General features: G+C 35.9%; 2 long non-coding RNA genes across 4 annotated transcripts; both read right to left on the minus strand.

Moving 5' to 3' along the window:
• Positions 1-308: 308 nt before the first annotated feature.
• LOC127508934 (uncharacterized) lies at positions 309-4065 on the minus strand. Its single transcript, XR_007929000.1, has 3 exons — positions 3476-4065; positions 3232-3264; positions 309-1994 (listed from the first exon to the last, which is right to left on the minus strand). It is a non-coding gene; the product is annotated as an uncharacterized LOC127508934 (long non-coding RNA).
• A 1570-nt stretch (positions 4066-5635) lies between these two features.
• On the minus strand, positions 5636-10720 carry LOC127508918 (uncharacterized). Of its 3 annotated transcripts, XR_007928967.1 has the most exons (6): positions 10609-10703; positions 10418-10531; positions 10119-10262; positions 8806-9878; positions 6433-6547; positions 5636-5650 (listed from the first exon to the last, which is right to left on the minus strand). It is a non-coding gene; the product is annotated as an uncharacterized LOC127508918 (long non-coding RNA). The 3 variants fall into 3 exon arrangements; XR_007928966.1 differs by having other exon boundaries at positions 6433-9878; XR_007928965.1 differs by lacking the exons at positions 5636-5650; positions 6433-6547 and having other exon boundaries at positions 9706-9878; positions 10609-10720.
• Between the last annotated feature and the right edge of the window lie 298 nt (positions 10721-11018).

The raw sequence follows: 11018 nt of genomic DNA on the forward strand, positions 1-11018 counted from the left end.
TGTACCCTCAGAAAAGGTTAACACCAAAGCATCATTTGATGGTCCATTATCCTTCGTGCATAAGGAAAATAGAACCTTTGTGTCACGATCACTGTCTGTTCCTGTCAGTTCCTGGACTCCATTTCCCATAATCCTCCCTTCCAATCACATGCACCAATCATCAGTTGCCACACACACCTGCAGATCATTACCTGGACTATTTAAGACACACACACACACACACACACACACACACACACACACCCACCCACCCACCCACACACACACCCCCACACACCCCCACCCCCACCCCCACCCCCACCCTTTGCGAAGTCTTGATTTGCCCCGGTGATCAACTCTGAGCGTTTTCTTGTGGACTGTTTACCCTGGTACCGTTGGATTGTTTATTCTCTGTGACCCTTGCTGCCTGCCCTGATCTTTGCCTGTTTCCTGGACTGTGATTGTTTGCTGCCTGCCCTGATCCTTGCCTGTACCCTGATTCTGTTTGTCTGCCGCCTGCCTCGACCATTGCCTGTCCTTGTTTATGTTCCTGCCTTTGCCCCTGTCTACCTGTGTAACTACTGTTCTTAATAAAGCTTGCAAATGGATCCCCGCTCTGCCGACCCATCATTACACTTTGTTTGCACTTTTGGAGCACGTGATTTGAGGTGATAAACTTTTCAAAAACATGCTAAAAGAACATCACAAAGTCGCTTGTGAAAAAACATCAAATGGCAATAGGAAGTCACTGGGAAACGCTCAGTTTACAGCGGAAAGAATTTGGACCAATGGACTATTTGGACTATTTCTCTCTAAGTGACTATGAAAATGGTGAAGACTTGGCAAATGCTTTGCAAATCACAGTACAGACAGACATTTACTCTAGCAGTTGGACTAAACTTGATGACACTGAATATAGAGCTGATCTTGCTATATGCACAGAGATAAAAGATGAGCTGCCAGTATTCTGTAAAATCACCAACATTCTTGTGTCGGGTGAAAATGTTTATTTTGTGGTTAAAAAACTTGTTACAGAGCTCTTCATTGAGCATTGTTATGCATTCAGAGTTGTTGATGGAAATGAGTTTGATTCTGTTGTGAAAGCTGATGATTTTAAGCATTATAAACTTTATAACATTCAAAATGCATATGGGCCAAACGAGGATACATATGTTGTGCCTTTCCATTGTTTTGTCTAGGCAATGCTTTAATTACTAATTTAAAAAAAAAAAAAAAAATTCTGTACACAAGTTGAAGGTGCAATATGTAAGATTTTTGCAGTAAAATATCCAAAAACCACTAGGCCAGTGTTATATATTTTGTTCACTTGAGTACTTACAATATCCCAAATGTTTCCAACTATTTGTAAATCGAGAGAGAATTGCAATTTTAACCAAGGCTCCGGGACGTGTGAGGAGTCGCATGTCAATTGCGTCATACCCGCGTTATCCTCGGTTTCCGGTTTTATTTTGTAGAAACCATGGAAACACCAAAGATGCTTTAATATTTACACGTTTTAATAGATGAGGGAACAACTGTTTTGATATATTTATAGACAGAAAACAAATGTTTGTTATATAGCTCAGCACGTTTAGTCTTATTGTTTAAATCTAATTTTCTTGATTTTGTTCGAGTACCATGCTTTACCATGCCTCAGAGAAAAACACTATTTTGTGAAGTAGTTAACATAGCATAATCAGATGCAGCTTTATTTTAGTAACAGTAATACAGAATTTTCTCCATCATACAATAAGTTTTTAAATTAATTGCAAGCCATTTATCAACACAAGCCATCCAATATTTAATATGATATTCTAAAATTGATCTATCTTATTGCAGTGTGTAACAGTGTCTCACAGCAGCCGTTATAATGTTATAACATCATTTTCAACACACTCAAATGTATCTAATATAATAAACAGAGCTGTGTTACCTCATACTCATGACCGGAAAAGCGGAAGCAGCGCCGGCGACACATCCATGAACATAATTTCTGCCCGAGTCCAATCCCTGCACTGTAAAAAGAAAACTGTAAAATGTACGATAACTTGCTGGCAGCAATTAGCAAGTAAGTTGCCGTGTTCTGTTCCACAGTATGTTTACTGTAAATGTAATCACAGTAACTATTTTGTTACTGTTTATTATTATACAGTATAATTTTACTGTAATAATAAACACAGTAACAAAATAGTAACTGTAAATCGAATCACAGTAACTCGTTTTTACTGTGTTTATTATTACAGTAAAAAACAGAAAGTAAATATAATTCAAAAACTGTAGAATTTTAAGCTTCAAAATCCTTAATACCGACTTTATTCCTGAATGGGAAAGTTCCTTCCCCTTAACGGAAGTTCTGAAGCGTGAAACTTCGAACACATGAGCCAACTCGCTACACATAACGACACGAAATAGATGTTTGTTTGTTTGTTTGTTTTTAAATACAAACCATTATGTTATTATATTTCTGCATAAACGTAAATCATTCTCAGTCTGTTTTGATTAATCATTCTGTTCACCTGTTGTCTCATTAATTATATTAGTAGGTCCCTTTGTTTGTTCATGCTTATAAGCCCTCAGTTTACCCTTAGTCTTCATCAGTTCTTGTGACGGATAGCATTTCTTTTTATTCCTGTTTTCTAAGCATCCATCATTAAAGTCTGTCCTTGAATGTTTCCTCGTCTTTGTGACTTTCCTAACCACGTATTGTAACAATTATACAATATTATTGTCACACAATGGGTGTGTGTGCCGGCAGACAGAAAAAGACTACTGCAGCATTAAATATAAATCCAATACCAAGTTTAATAAATCCCTCAAAGGCAAGCCTATCCACTAAACAGGCAGTGTGACACACCTTAACATAATTGTAACACCAAACAGAGAATGGAGACAAGGCACAACTTAACTAGTTAATACAAACGAGACTAATAAATCAAACACAGCTGAAACCAAATGAATTAATGACAGTTACTATAGAAACAAATGAAAAGCATGTTGCTATATGGTCATGTAGGTTTTTTTACACTAAACTTTTGGCCTTGAGAACATATGATCTTGAGGTCATGACAACACATCGATTGGCCACAACACAACGATGTACGTAGTTCATCATATCCATTTTATATCAATGAAGTTCCATATCGATCAGTTTCCACGACAAAACTCGCTGAACCAGTCACCATATATTATAATGCTCATTTCTCTTCTCTATAAAGCACGACTCGACATATCGTATGCATAGTTAGTACATACCTGAAATGACTGTCGTGGTTTCTTTGATGCAGCCTGAAAGAAAGGAGTTAAACAGTAAATGAAGGGTCCCGTGACAGTTAAAAACAAACACAATGACAATACAATAGCATATTATGCTTCCACAAGGTAGGAGTTCACTTAAAAAAGCTAGCATCTATTCTATGTAGCTGCTGTATTTTGCCTGGCAAAGAAGCTCAGAAAAACATGATTCTTTGAAAAATGTTGTGCTGTTTAAAATCCTTACCTGTTGCTGCGTTTTACTTCAGCCCGCTTCAGTTTTTGATTCATCATGCCATAGCTAGAAAAACAAGAAGAAACGGCTAGCGCACTTTGCTAACACACATGCATGTGCATGTGCATAGAGTTCCAGTTTACTTTTATCCAACAATGTTACTCCACCAAACTGATGACGCTATCAAATATTGACAGATAAAAAAAAAAAAATCAAATTTACATGAGCAAACAGTTGTTTGTAATGATATGGATTACTAGTGCCGCTCTCTGCATCTCTCTCCTGGTAAATTAACCTAACATTGCAAAATATGAGCAAAGTTACCTTGTTGAAGTCAAATCCTAAAGAAATTGTGGAGTCTCCTCAGTTTCTGCTGCTGAAAAAAGTCCTGCTAAAAATTTCTTTATTGTGATTCACAGCAAAAAATTAATTTACTGTAGAATTTACCCACCATTAAAATTTAACCATGATGCTTTGCAGATTTACAGCAACATGCTGTATACAGGTTCTACAGTAAGGATTTATTCATTTTACAGTAATAATGCTGTGAAAACTACAGAAATTTGTTACAGTGTGATCATCCAGACAGATTTGATCATTATCCTCAGGTGTTGTGTAGAGAGAGTGTGTGTGATCGACGCTGTTACTGGGAGATTGACTGGAGAGGATATGTGCATATATCAGTGTCATATAAGAGCATCGGCAGGAAGGGACGGGGTGATGAGTGTGTGTTTGGATATAATGATCAGTCCTAGAGTTTGTACTGCTCTTCCTCCAGTTATTCATTCATACACAATAACAAAGACACTGATCTCTCTGTAAAGTCCATCATGAATGTGAATCACTATAGAACAGGAGTGTATGTGGATCACAGTGCAGGAACTCTGTCCTTCTACAGCGTCTCTGGAGACACAATGAGACTCATTCACACAGTCCAGACCACATTCACTCAACCCCTCTATCCTGGGTTTAGGGTTTATCATACTGTATCATCAGTGAAACTGTAGATGAATCAGAATAGACTGTAGAGAGATTCTTCCCATAATGCTTTGAGCTGATGATGAATCAGTGACAGTGAGATGTTATAGAGTCTCTTCATTACATTAATACTGACACTGAAATATCATGTCCGAATAAATGTGTGTAATAAAAGTGTTTGTGTGATAAATCCTCATATAGATAGATATATGAGTGAAGTTGTGAATCTGTTCTTTTCTCAGCCTTTACTTGTGCTGATGGAAATCAGTTTTTATTGCAGATTCACATCAATCTCTGATATTACTGTCAAAATCACCTTTCAGTTGAAAAGTGCCTTTCACAAACATGATTCATGAAAAACATGTCATTGTCATAATTCATGTGATTTTTCTCTGTTGTTTGTGCTCAAATAATAAAACACAAGAGATCAGATTGTAATTGATGATGAATATTTGAAATGTCTGAATGTTGAATGAATCGTCAGCTGCATGTGAATATAATCCATTCCTTCAGGAGAGTTTCTGACATTTAATAACAATACTTTAATTACTAAAAATACATGATCTGATTGTCAGTTATGTTTTGTTATTCAGAGACTTTTAGTATGTTTTCATGAGTCTCCTTTGTTCTCCTTTGTCTTTGTTTCACTTCACCATTTCTCCAGAATCCTCCCAATTCTTGTCTTCCTGAACCTCACAGACATTATACCTCCTGAGTAAATGATTCAGTCATATACAAGGTTAAAATTAATACTTCTAATCTCCTTATACTCTACGCCATCAGCTCAATTAATGCAACAATTCCTGAATGAATTTCTAAAAAAGCAGTTTTTCCAAATCCAATGAATATTCCCTCTGTGTTCACATTACAAACTAGTCACTACCAGTGTTAATGAGTAAAATATAAACATTTACACTAGTCATAATCACCTTTTCAAACATCCAGGTATCAAATCTGTCACATTCCCAAAGCAGAGGCATGAAGGTGGAAATACTGAAACACTGAAGCCAGTGTTAGCTTTGCTGTTGTTTTTAACCTCAAAGTGTCCAAATATGCATTTATCACCTTGACAAACAATAAAGAAAATTAGTTTTGAAGATTTCACTAACCTTGTTCCTCCCTGATATAAAACTCTGAGCCGATCGTCATACCTGATTCTCCCTGATCATTGAAGCAGTGCGTGAGGATGTTTCAGAGATTCAGAATCACCTGTCCAGATACACACAATCTAACTGCACTGTCTCCCTCAGCAATGTATCAATACTCAAAACCACGATCAGCAATGCAATGATTGGCTGGTGGCAAGACAGCAACGTAACATCATATAATTAGAAAAGACACCTGACGAAAAACTTTAGGACCTTTATAATGAAACAGCCAAGCGAACAACATGACATTGCGACATAAATGTTATAAAAGATAAATTTAAGATAAATTAATTTTTTTTTACATGATTCCCAATTATTTAGATTCACAACCATTTGTACAGTCGTACATTTTTATTTCAATGTTGCAATTCGCAATTCTTCTAATTTTATCTGTGAAGCAGATTTTTTATGTGACAGCATTAATTAAAGTTTTATTTAAAAATTAATTCAAGTCCAGATCAAGTTATCTGCATCTCCTGCGCTGCATCAAGCCACTCCCATAATAGCGTCACCCGTTCAAATGAATGCACGGCTCAGAATAACTGTACAGCATGTGTGAGACTCATGATACAACTGTAAAACAATTATTCCATCACGAATAAATCTTTCAGTGAGTATAACTAGCTGTGTCTATTATAGACTACACAACATTATAGTATTATTTTCAAATTAATTTGTAAATTATTATAATTTTAAATTATTGTCCCCAGATAAGTAGAGTACTCTTGAAATAAAGTAGCAGTGGCTGGGACAGATTTTAAGTATCAATTCCACTTAAAAAGACGCAATCTAATCCTGTTTACATGAAATAAGCTGCTCATGAGCAGGTTTGAGCTTACGGACCTGTTGCTACGGCAGCAAGTCCAGGATGAGCGTTGAAGAACTGAACAATCCAAGATCATGCCAGATCTTCATCAATCAAATCCAAGTCATTTGATCATTATTAAAATGTCCAGCTCTACAGAAATAGAGAACATACAGAAGTATAATCTTACAGAGAATATTACAGAATCCATTCATTCCAGTATAATATCATTCAGGTATAAATTCCTTTTTAATTGATCATGAAATCATTTAATTAAGGTTTGCACATGCTAGTTTTCATGCCAGAGTTCAATATAAATATTCATTGCTACTATAGTTTGCTAAGTTACAAATGATTAGTAAACAGCAGCACAAACTATGTGAAATCGGCAGCCCTTCCGGCGCACTCAGTGTCTGAATTCACTCAAGTTTCATTCAAGTGGACTTACTATAGAGCTAGGGTTAGGGTTAAGACAGTTCCCTTCAGTTCACTTTAATTCATTTTTCGTTTGAATTCAATTTCTCTCAGCACTCAGTTGTAAAACCTCACTTCTTTCTGTCATTTTTTCAAATGAAATGAAACCAACCGTGTCTGCGTGAGAGACTGTTGCTTACCTTCCTAATTTCAATGATGATAAAAATACTAAACTGTGATATACTAACCATCAGAAACTGCATCATGGTTTATATGATGTGTTATATTATTGAAGCACCTGTAAGATTTTAGCAGTTTAATTCAACAGTGAGCAGTCAGAGATGAATTTGTCAAGGAGCTAAAAACTCCATTTTGGTGTCTTGAAAGTTTTATTGCCTTTTCTTATTAAATGTTTATTTAGTCCATTGACTGTTTTTCTCTTCCAGCCAGAATGCCAGAGGAAGTAGTCAAACAGTACAAAGAAGTGCTGAAGACTTTCAAAAAAGTTAGAACAATGTCTACAGCCTTCCATCAGCATGGGGTGATAGAGGAACCATTGCTTCAACGGCTTCAATTGCAGATCCTGGTTTTTACCAGGAGATTAAAAAATCATCTAACAAGGAAACGCTCATTGAATTTGCAAAAGTGTGCAATGCATTGATGTCTATTTCAACAAAGCAAAAACTGAAGAAATGAAAGAAAATGATGAGCTTCTACCCTTGCAGCGTAGCTTTGATTAAGGCTTGGCGGAAGCTCCATCTCTGAAGTTTGCTTGTTTAAAGCAAACCTTTGCTTGTTTGTTTAAAGGTCTCCAATTCCACTCTTCTGTTTGAAATACTCGTTCTGAACAAAAACATCTAATGTCGAACTGTCTTATTACTATTGTTTTGTTCTAATTGTTCTGTGTTCTTCACTATTTGTGAGTAAAAGGATAGTGTCTTTTTATTTTTTGTATGAAACATAATATGGCATTTTCTTGTTAGTTTAATGAATCTTAGTATTATTTGCAATTTCATTTATAATTACAATGTTACTTGTTCAACCAGCATAAAAATTCTTCTAAAAAAAGCCCTTTCTGTATTCTTATTTTGTGACTCATACATGTCCTATACAAATTTCCTTTATTACTACTGGCAGTTTAGCCTTAATTATTGGCTTTTTCTGGTCAATAAACTTGAATATCACTAATAAGTGTCATAATTAAGGAGGATTTAACTTTCACTTTAGAATAGGGGGTCGAATTGCCTTTATTAGTACTGTATTGGTGGCAGTTAGCCTTTAAAGGAACATTCCACTTTTTTTTGAAAATAGGCTCATTTTCCAACTCCCCTAGAGTTAAACAGTTGAGTTTTACCGTTTTCGAATCCATTCAGCCGATCTCCAGGTCTGGCGGTAGCACTTTTAGCATAGCTTAGCATAGTTCATTGATTCTGATTAGACCGTTAGCATCTCGCTCAAAAATGACCAAAGAGTTTCAATATTTTTCCTATTTAAAACTTGACTCTTCTGTAGTTACATCGTGTACTAAGACCGACGGAAAATGAAAAGTTGCGATTTTCTAGGCCGATATGGCTAGGAACTATACTCTCATTCCAGCATAATTTTCAAAAAAAGTGGAGTGTTCCTTTAAATGTCTTCATGGAACTGCCCTGTTCTTATTTGTTGACTAAATGTACTCCAGCAAGATCGATCTGAACATCAAATAGTAATTTGTTTGTTGTGCAAAAAACTGGTGAGTCACCCTTTAGTTATTTCAGTCCTAAACTATGAAACTCTGTGCACTTTTAAAAAGCATCTCAGAACACATTTGTTCACTAGGGCTGTTCCTTGATTTATTTTATTGTTCTATTTTGTTTGATTTTATTTCTATATGGGTATTTTTTTTTTTTTTCTGAGTATTTCTCTTCTGTAAAGCACTTTGTAAACACAGTTTTAAAAGGTGCAATAAAAAAGCTTTACTTACTTCCTGTTCATACTGGTTTAAAATCACATCTTACCTGAAAGTCTCTGTTCTTAGTATGGTAAGAGATGAAGTCTGAAGCTGATCAGAGATCTGTAGTAATATTCGTACAGGTAATGTCTCATAAAAAGTGTGAAAAATGTTTCTTAGAGAAAATGTTCCGTCATTAATGAATAACTACACAGGAAAAAATTATTTATACTCTAGTGAAGCACTATTAACTAACAAGAAACTGGACAAATACATTTTAAATGTACTGACAAATGTCTCTGGACAAATGTCTTTTTATAGGCTGAATGTCTTAAAGGTAAATGTGAGCACTTGTGGATTTTAGTGGTTTTGTTTCAAAGTAATTCAAACCTTTGATTGATTAACCTACTAGTTGAACAACCAAAAGCCCAGATCCAGCCCACATCTGGCGCATGCAATGTGTTTACTTCTTTCCTTCAATGATTCTGCTTGTTAATGCTGAGATGACTCTATAAATAATATATAAGGTTTTGTGGATCAGATAAGGTCCAGTTCTAGTTTATTTCTTTGTTGTTGGCTGACATGTGGCATTTCTATGGCCTGCTTGTGGCCCAGATCTGGCAATTAGGAGCGGTCCACCCAAGTGCCATCATTCACGCCACATGTGGCTCAGATCATCATTCCACATGTGCCAGATGTGGGCTGGATCTAGGCCGACACAAAGTTGCTATCTGGGGCACATTTTCATGATTTACAGATAAGTGGGTTTCCAAATGAAAAAGCATATTTTCTCTTGTACAGTCTAAAAGTATGTAATTTTCTTGTTAATGAAGGAAATGTTTGCGTTTTGATTCTTTTATCAATAATTATTTGGCTATAAAGAGAACCTGCTCACGATGATACAGTATATTTGTTTAATATTAAAATGCATATTTTTGAGTTGCTCAAATCATGCTATCAAAGAACATCAGAGCAACAAACAAGCTTTATTCAGTAAAGTATAGCAATGCATCAGACTGTGTATCATATTGAGTTTTTGTGATGGTCTGTAGAATCTGAAGTGCATCTGGACTCACTGAAACAGGAAATAGGAGAGCAGAGGAGAGAAGAGCAGGAGGAAGCTTCCCTTATACACTCCATCTAATTAAGATGACAAAGAAATTATTGTTAATTAACACTACAGCACCTGAGTTATTCATAAGCTTCTCCTTTTCATTCTGTTCTAGCTTTAAACTTTTCAGCTATCTTGAAATTTGATATTGTGCTCCTTATGAACAATCACTTGTGTTTGATAACATAATAATTGTTGTGGAAAAAGGCAACTGCTATATGAATAGGCCTACATGTAAATGTAAATTAGCACAGTCAAAAGGCCAATACCTGCTGCATTGCAAAGGTCAGTGTTACAGCAGTGGGTGTCATCTGCCCCTCCAAAATAATGTTCAGTCCCAGGTGTACACCAATATGCACAATGTTTAGATACAGACTTCACAGGGTTAGCTCCAAAAAGGTTTGCAAAACTATCTTTATAAAGGAAAAAAAGAAACAAAGAAAACATGTTCCTCTTGAAATAGGCAAATAATTGCAATTATGTGATGAGATTAACATATATACTTCTACTACAAATTATAACTTTGAGTAAAATACAACAGTAAATTTCCACTTTATGCTTGACTTACGTTCTATGTGATCTATTTTTTTACAGGAAGAAGATCCAGCTGGACATATTTGCTCTGTTGCTTCACAATAACCCGACCAATCAGGTATGCACGAGAAACACCTGAGCGAATATCCTTTAAGACAGAGAGAGAGAGATTCAGTGACCTCTGTGTACCTAATAATACAATCAATACTAGCTGTTTTTTTGTACCTCCAGTGAGAAAAACGAAAAGAAGAACGACAGAGATTCGCAGATCCATTCTGTGTCAGGAACAGAGTGAAATCACAACGTTTCTGTTCCTTTTATGTCTGTTCAGAAAGGGGTGGGTTTAATGAGAAACCTTTGTGAAGTCCTGCACACAGGGGAGTTGTTTGTGGGTGGGAGGAAGCACTGCCCAGCAGACTATATTGCATTGCCTAACGAAGAGGGACAGTAAAAAGAATAAAATATGCACTGAGAAGGATGTATGATAATATTGTGTAATCTGTAAAAACACTCCACATATATTTTAGCTAGCTAGCTAATTCATTAAAATTTAACCAAAACTATTTGATTGTCAGACTGTATGAACATGATCCTCATGTCACAGTGTGGGATCTCAGCTGTCATTTATGTCAGAC

The sequence above is a fragment of the Ctenopharyngodon idella genome, chromosome 3, assembly GCF_019924925.1.
Source record: "Ctenopharyngodon idella isolate HZGC_01 chromosome 3, HZGC01, whole genome shotgun sequence".
In the NCBI taxonomy this organism is placed as follows: domain Eukaryota; kingdom Metazoa; phylum Chordata; class Actinopteri; order Cypriniformes; family Xenocyprididae; genus Ctenopharyngodon; species Ctenopharyngodon idella.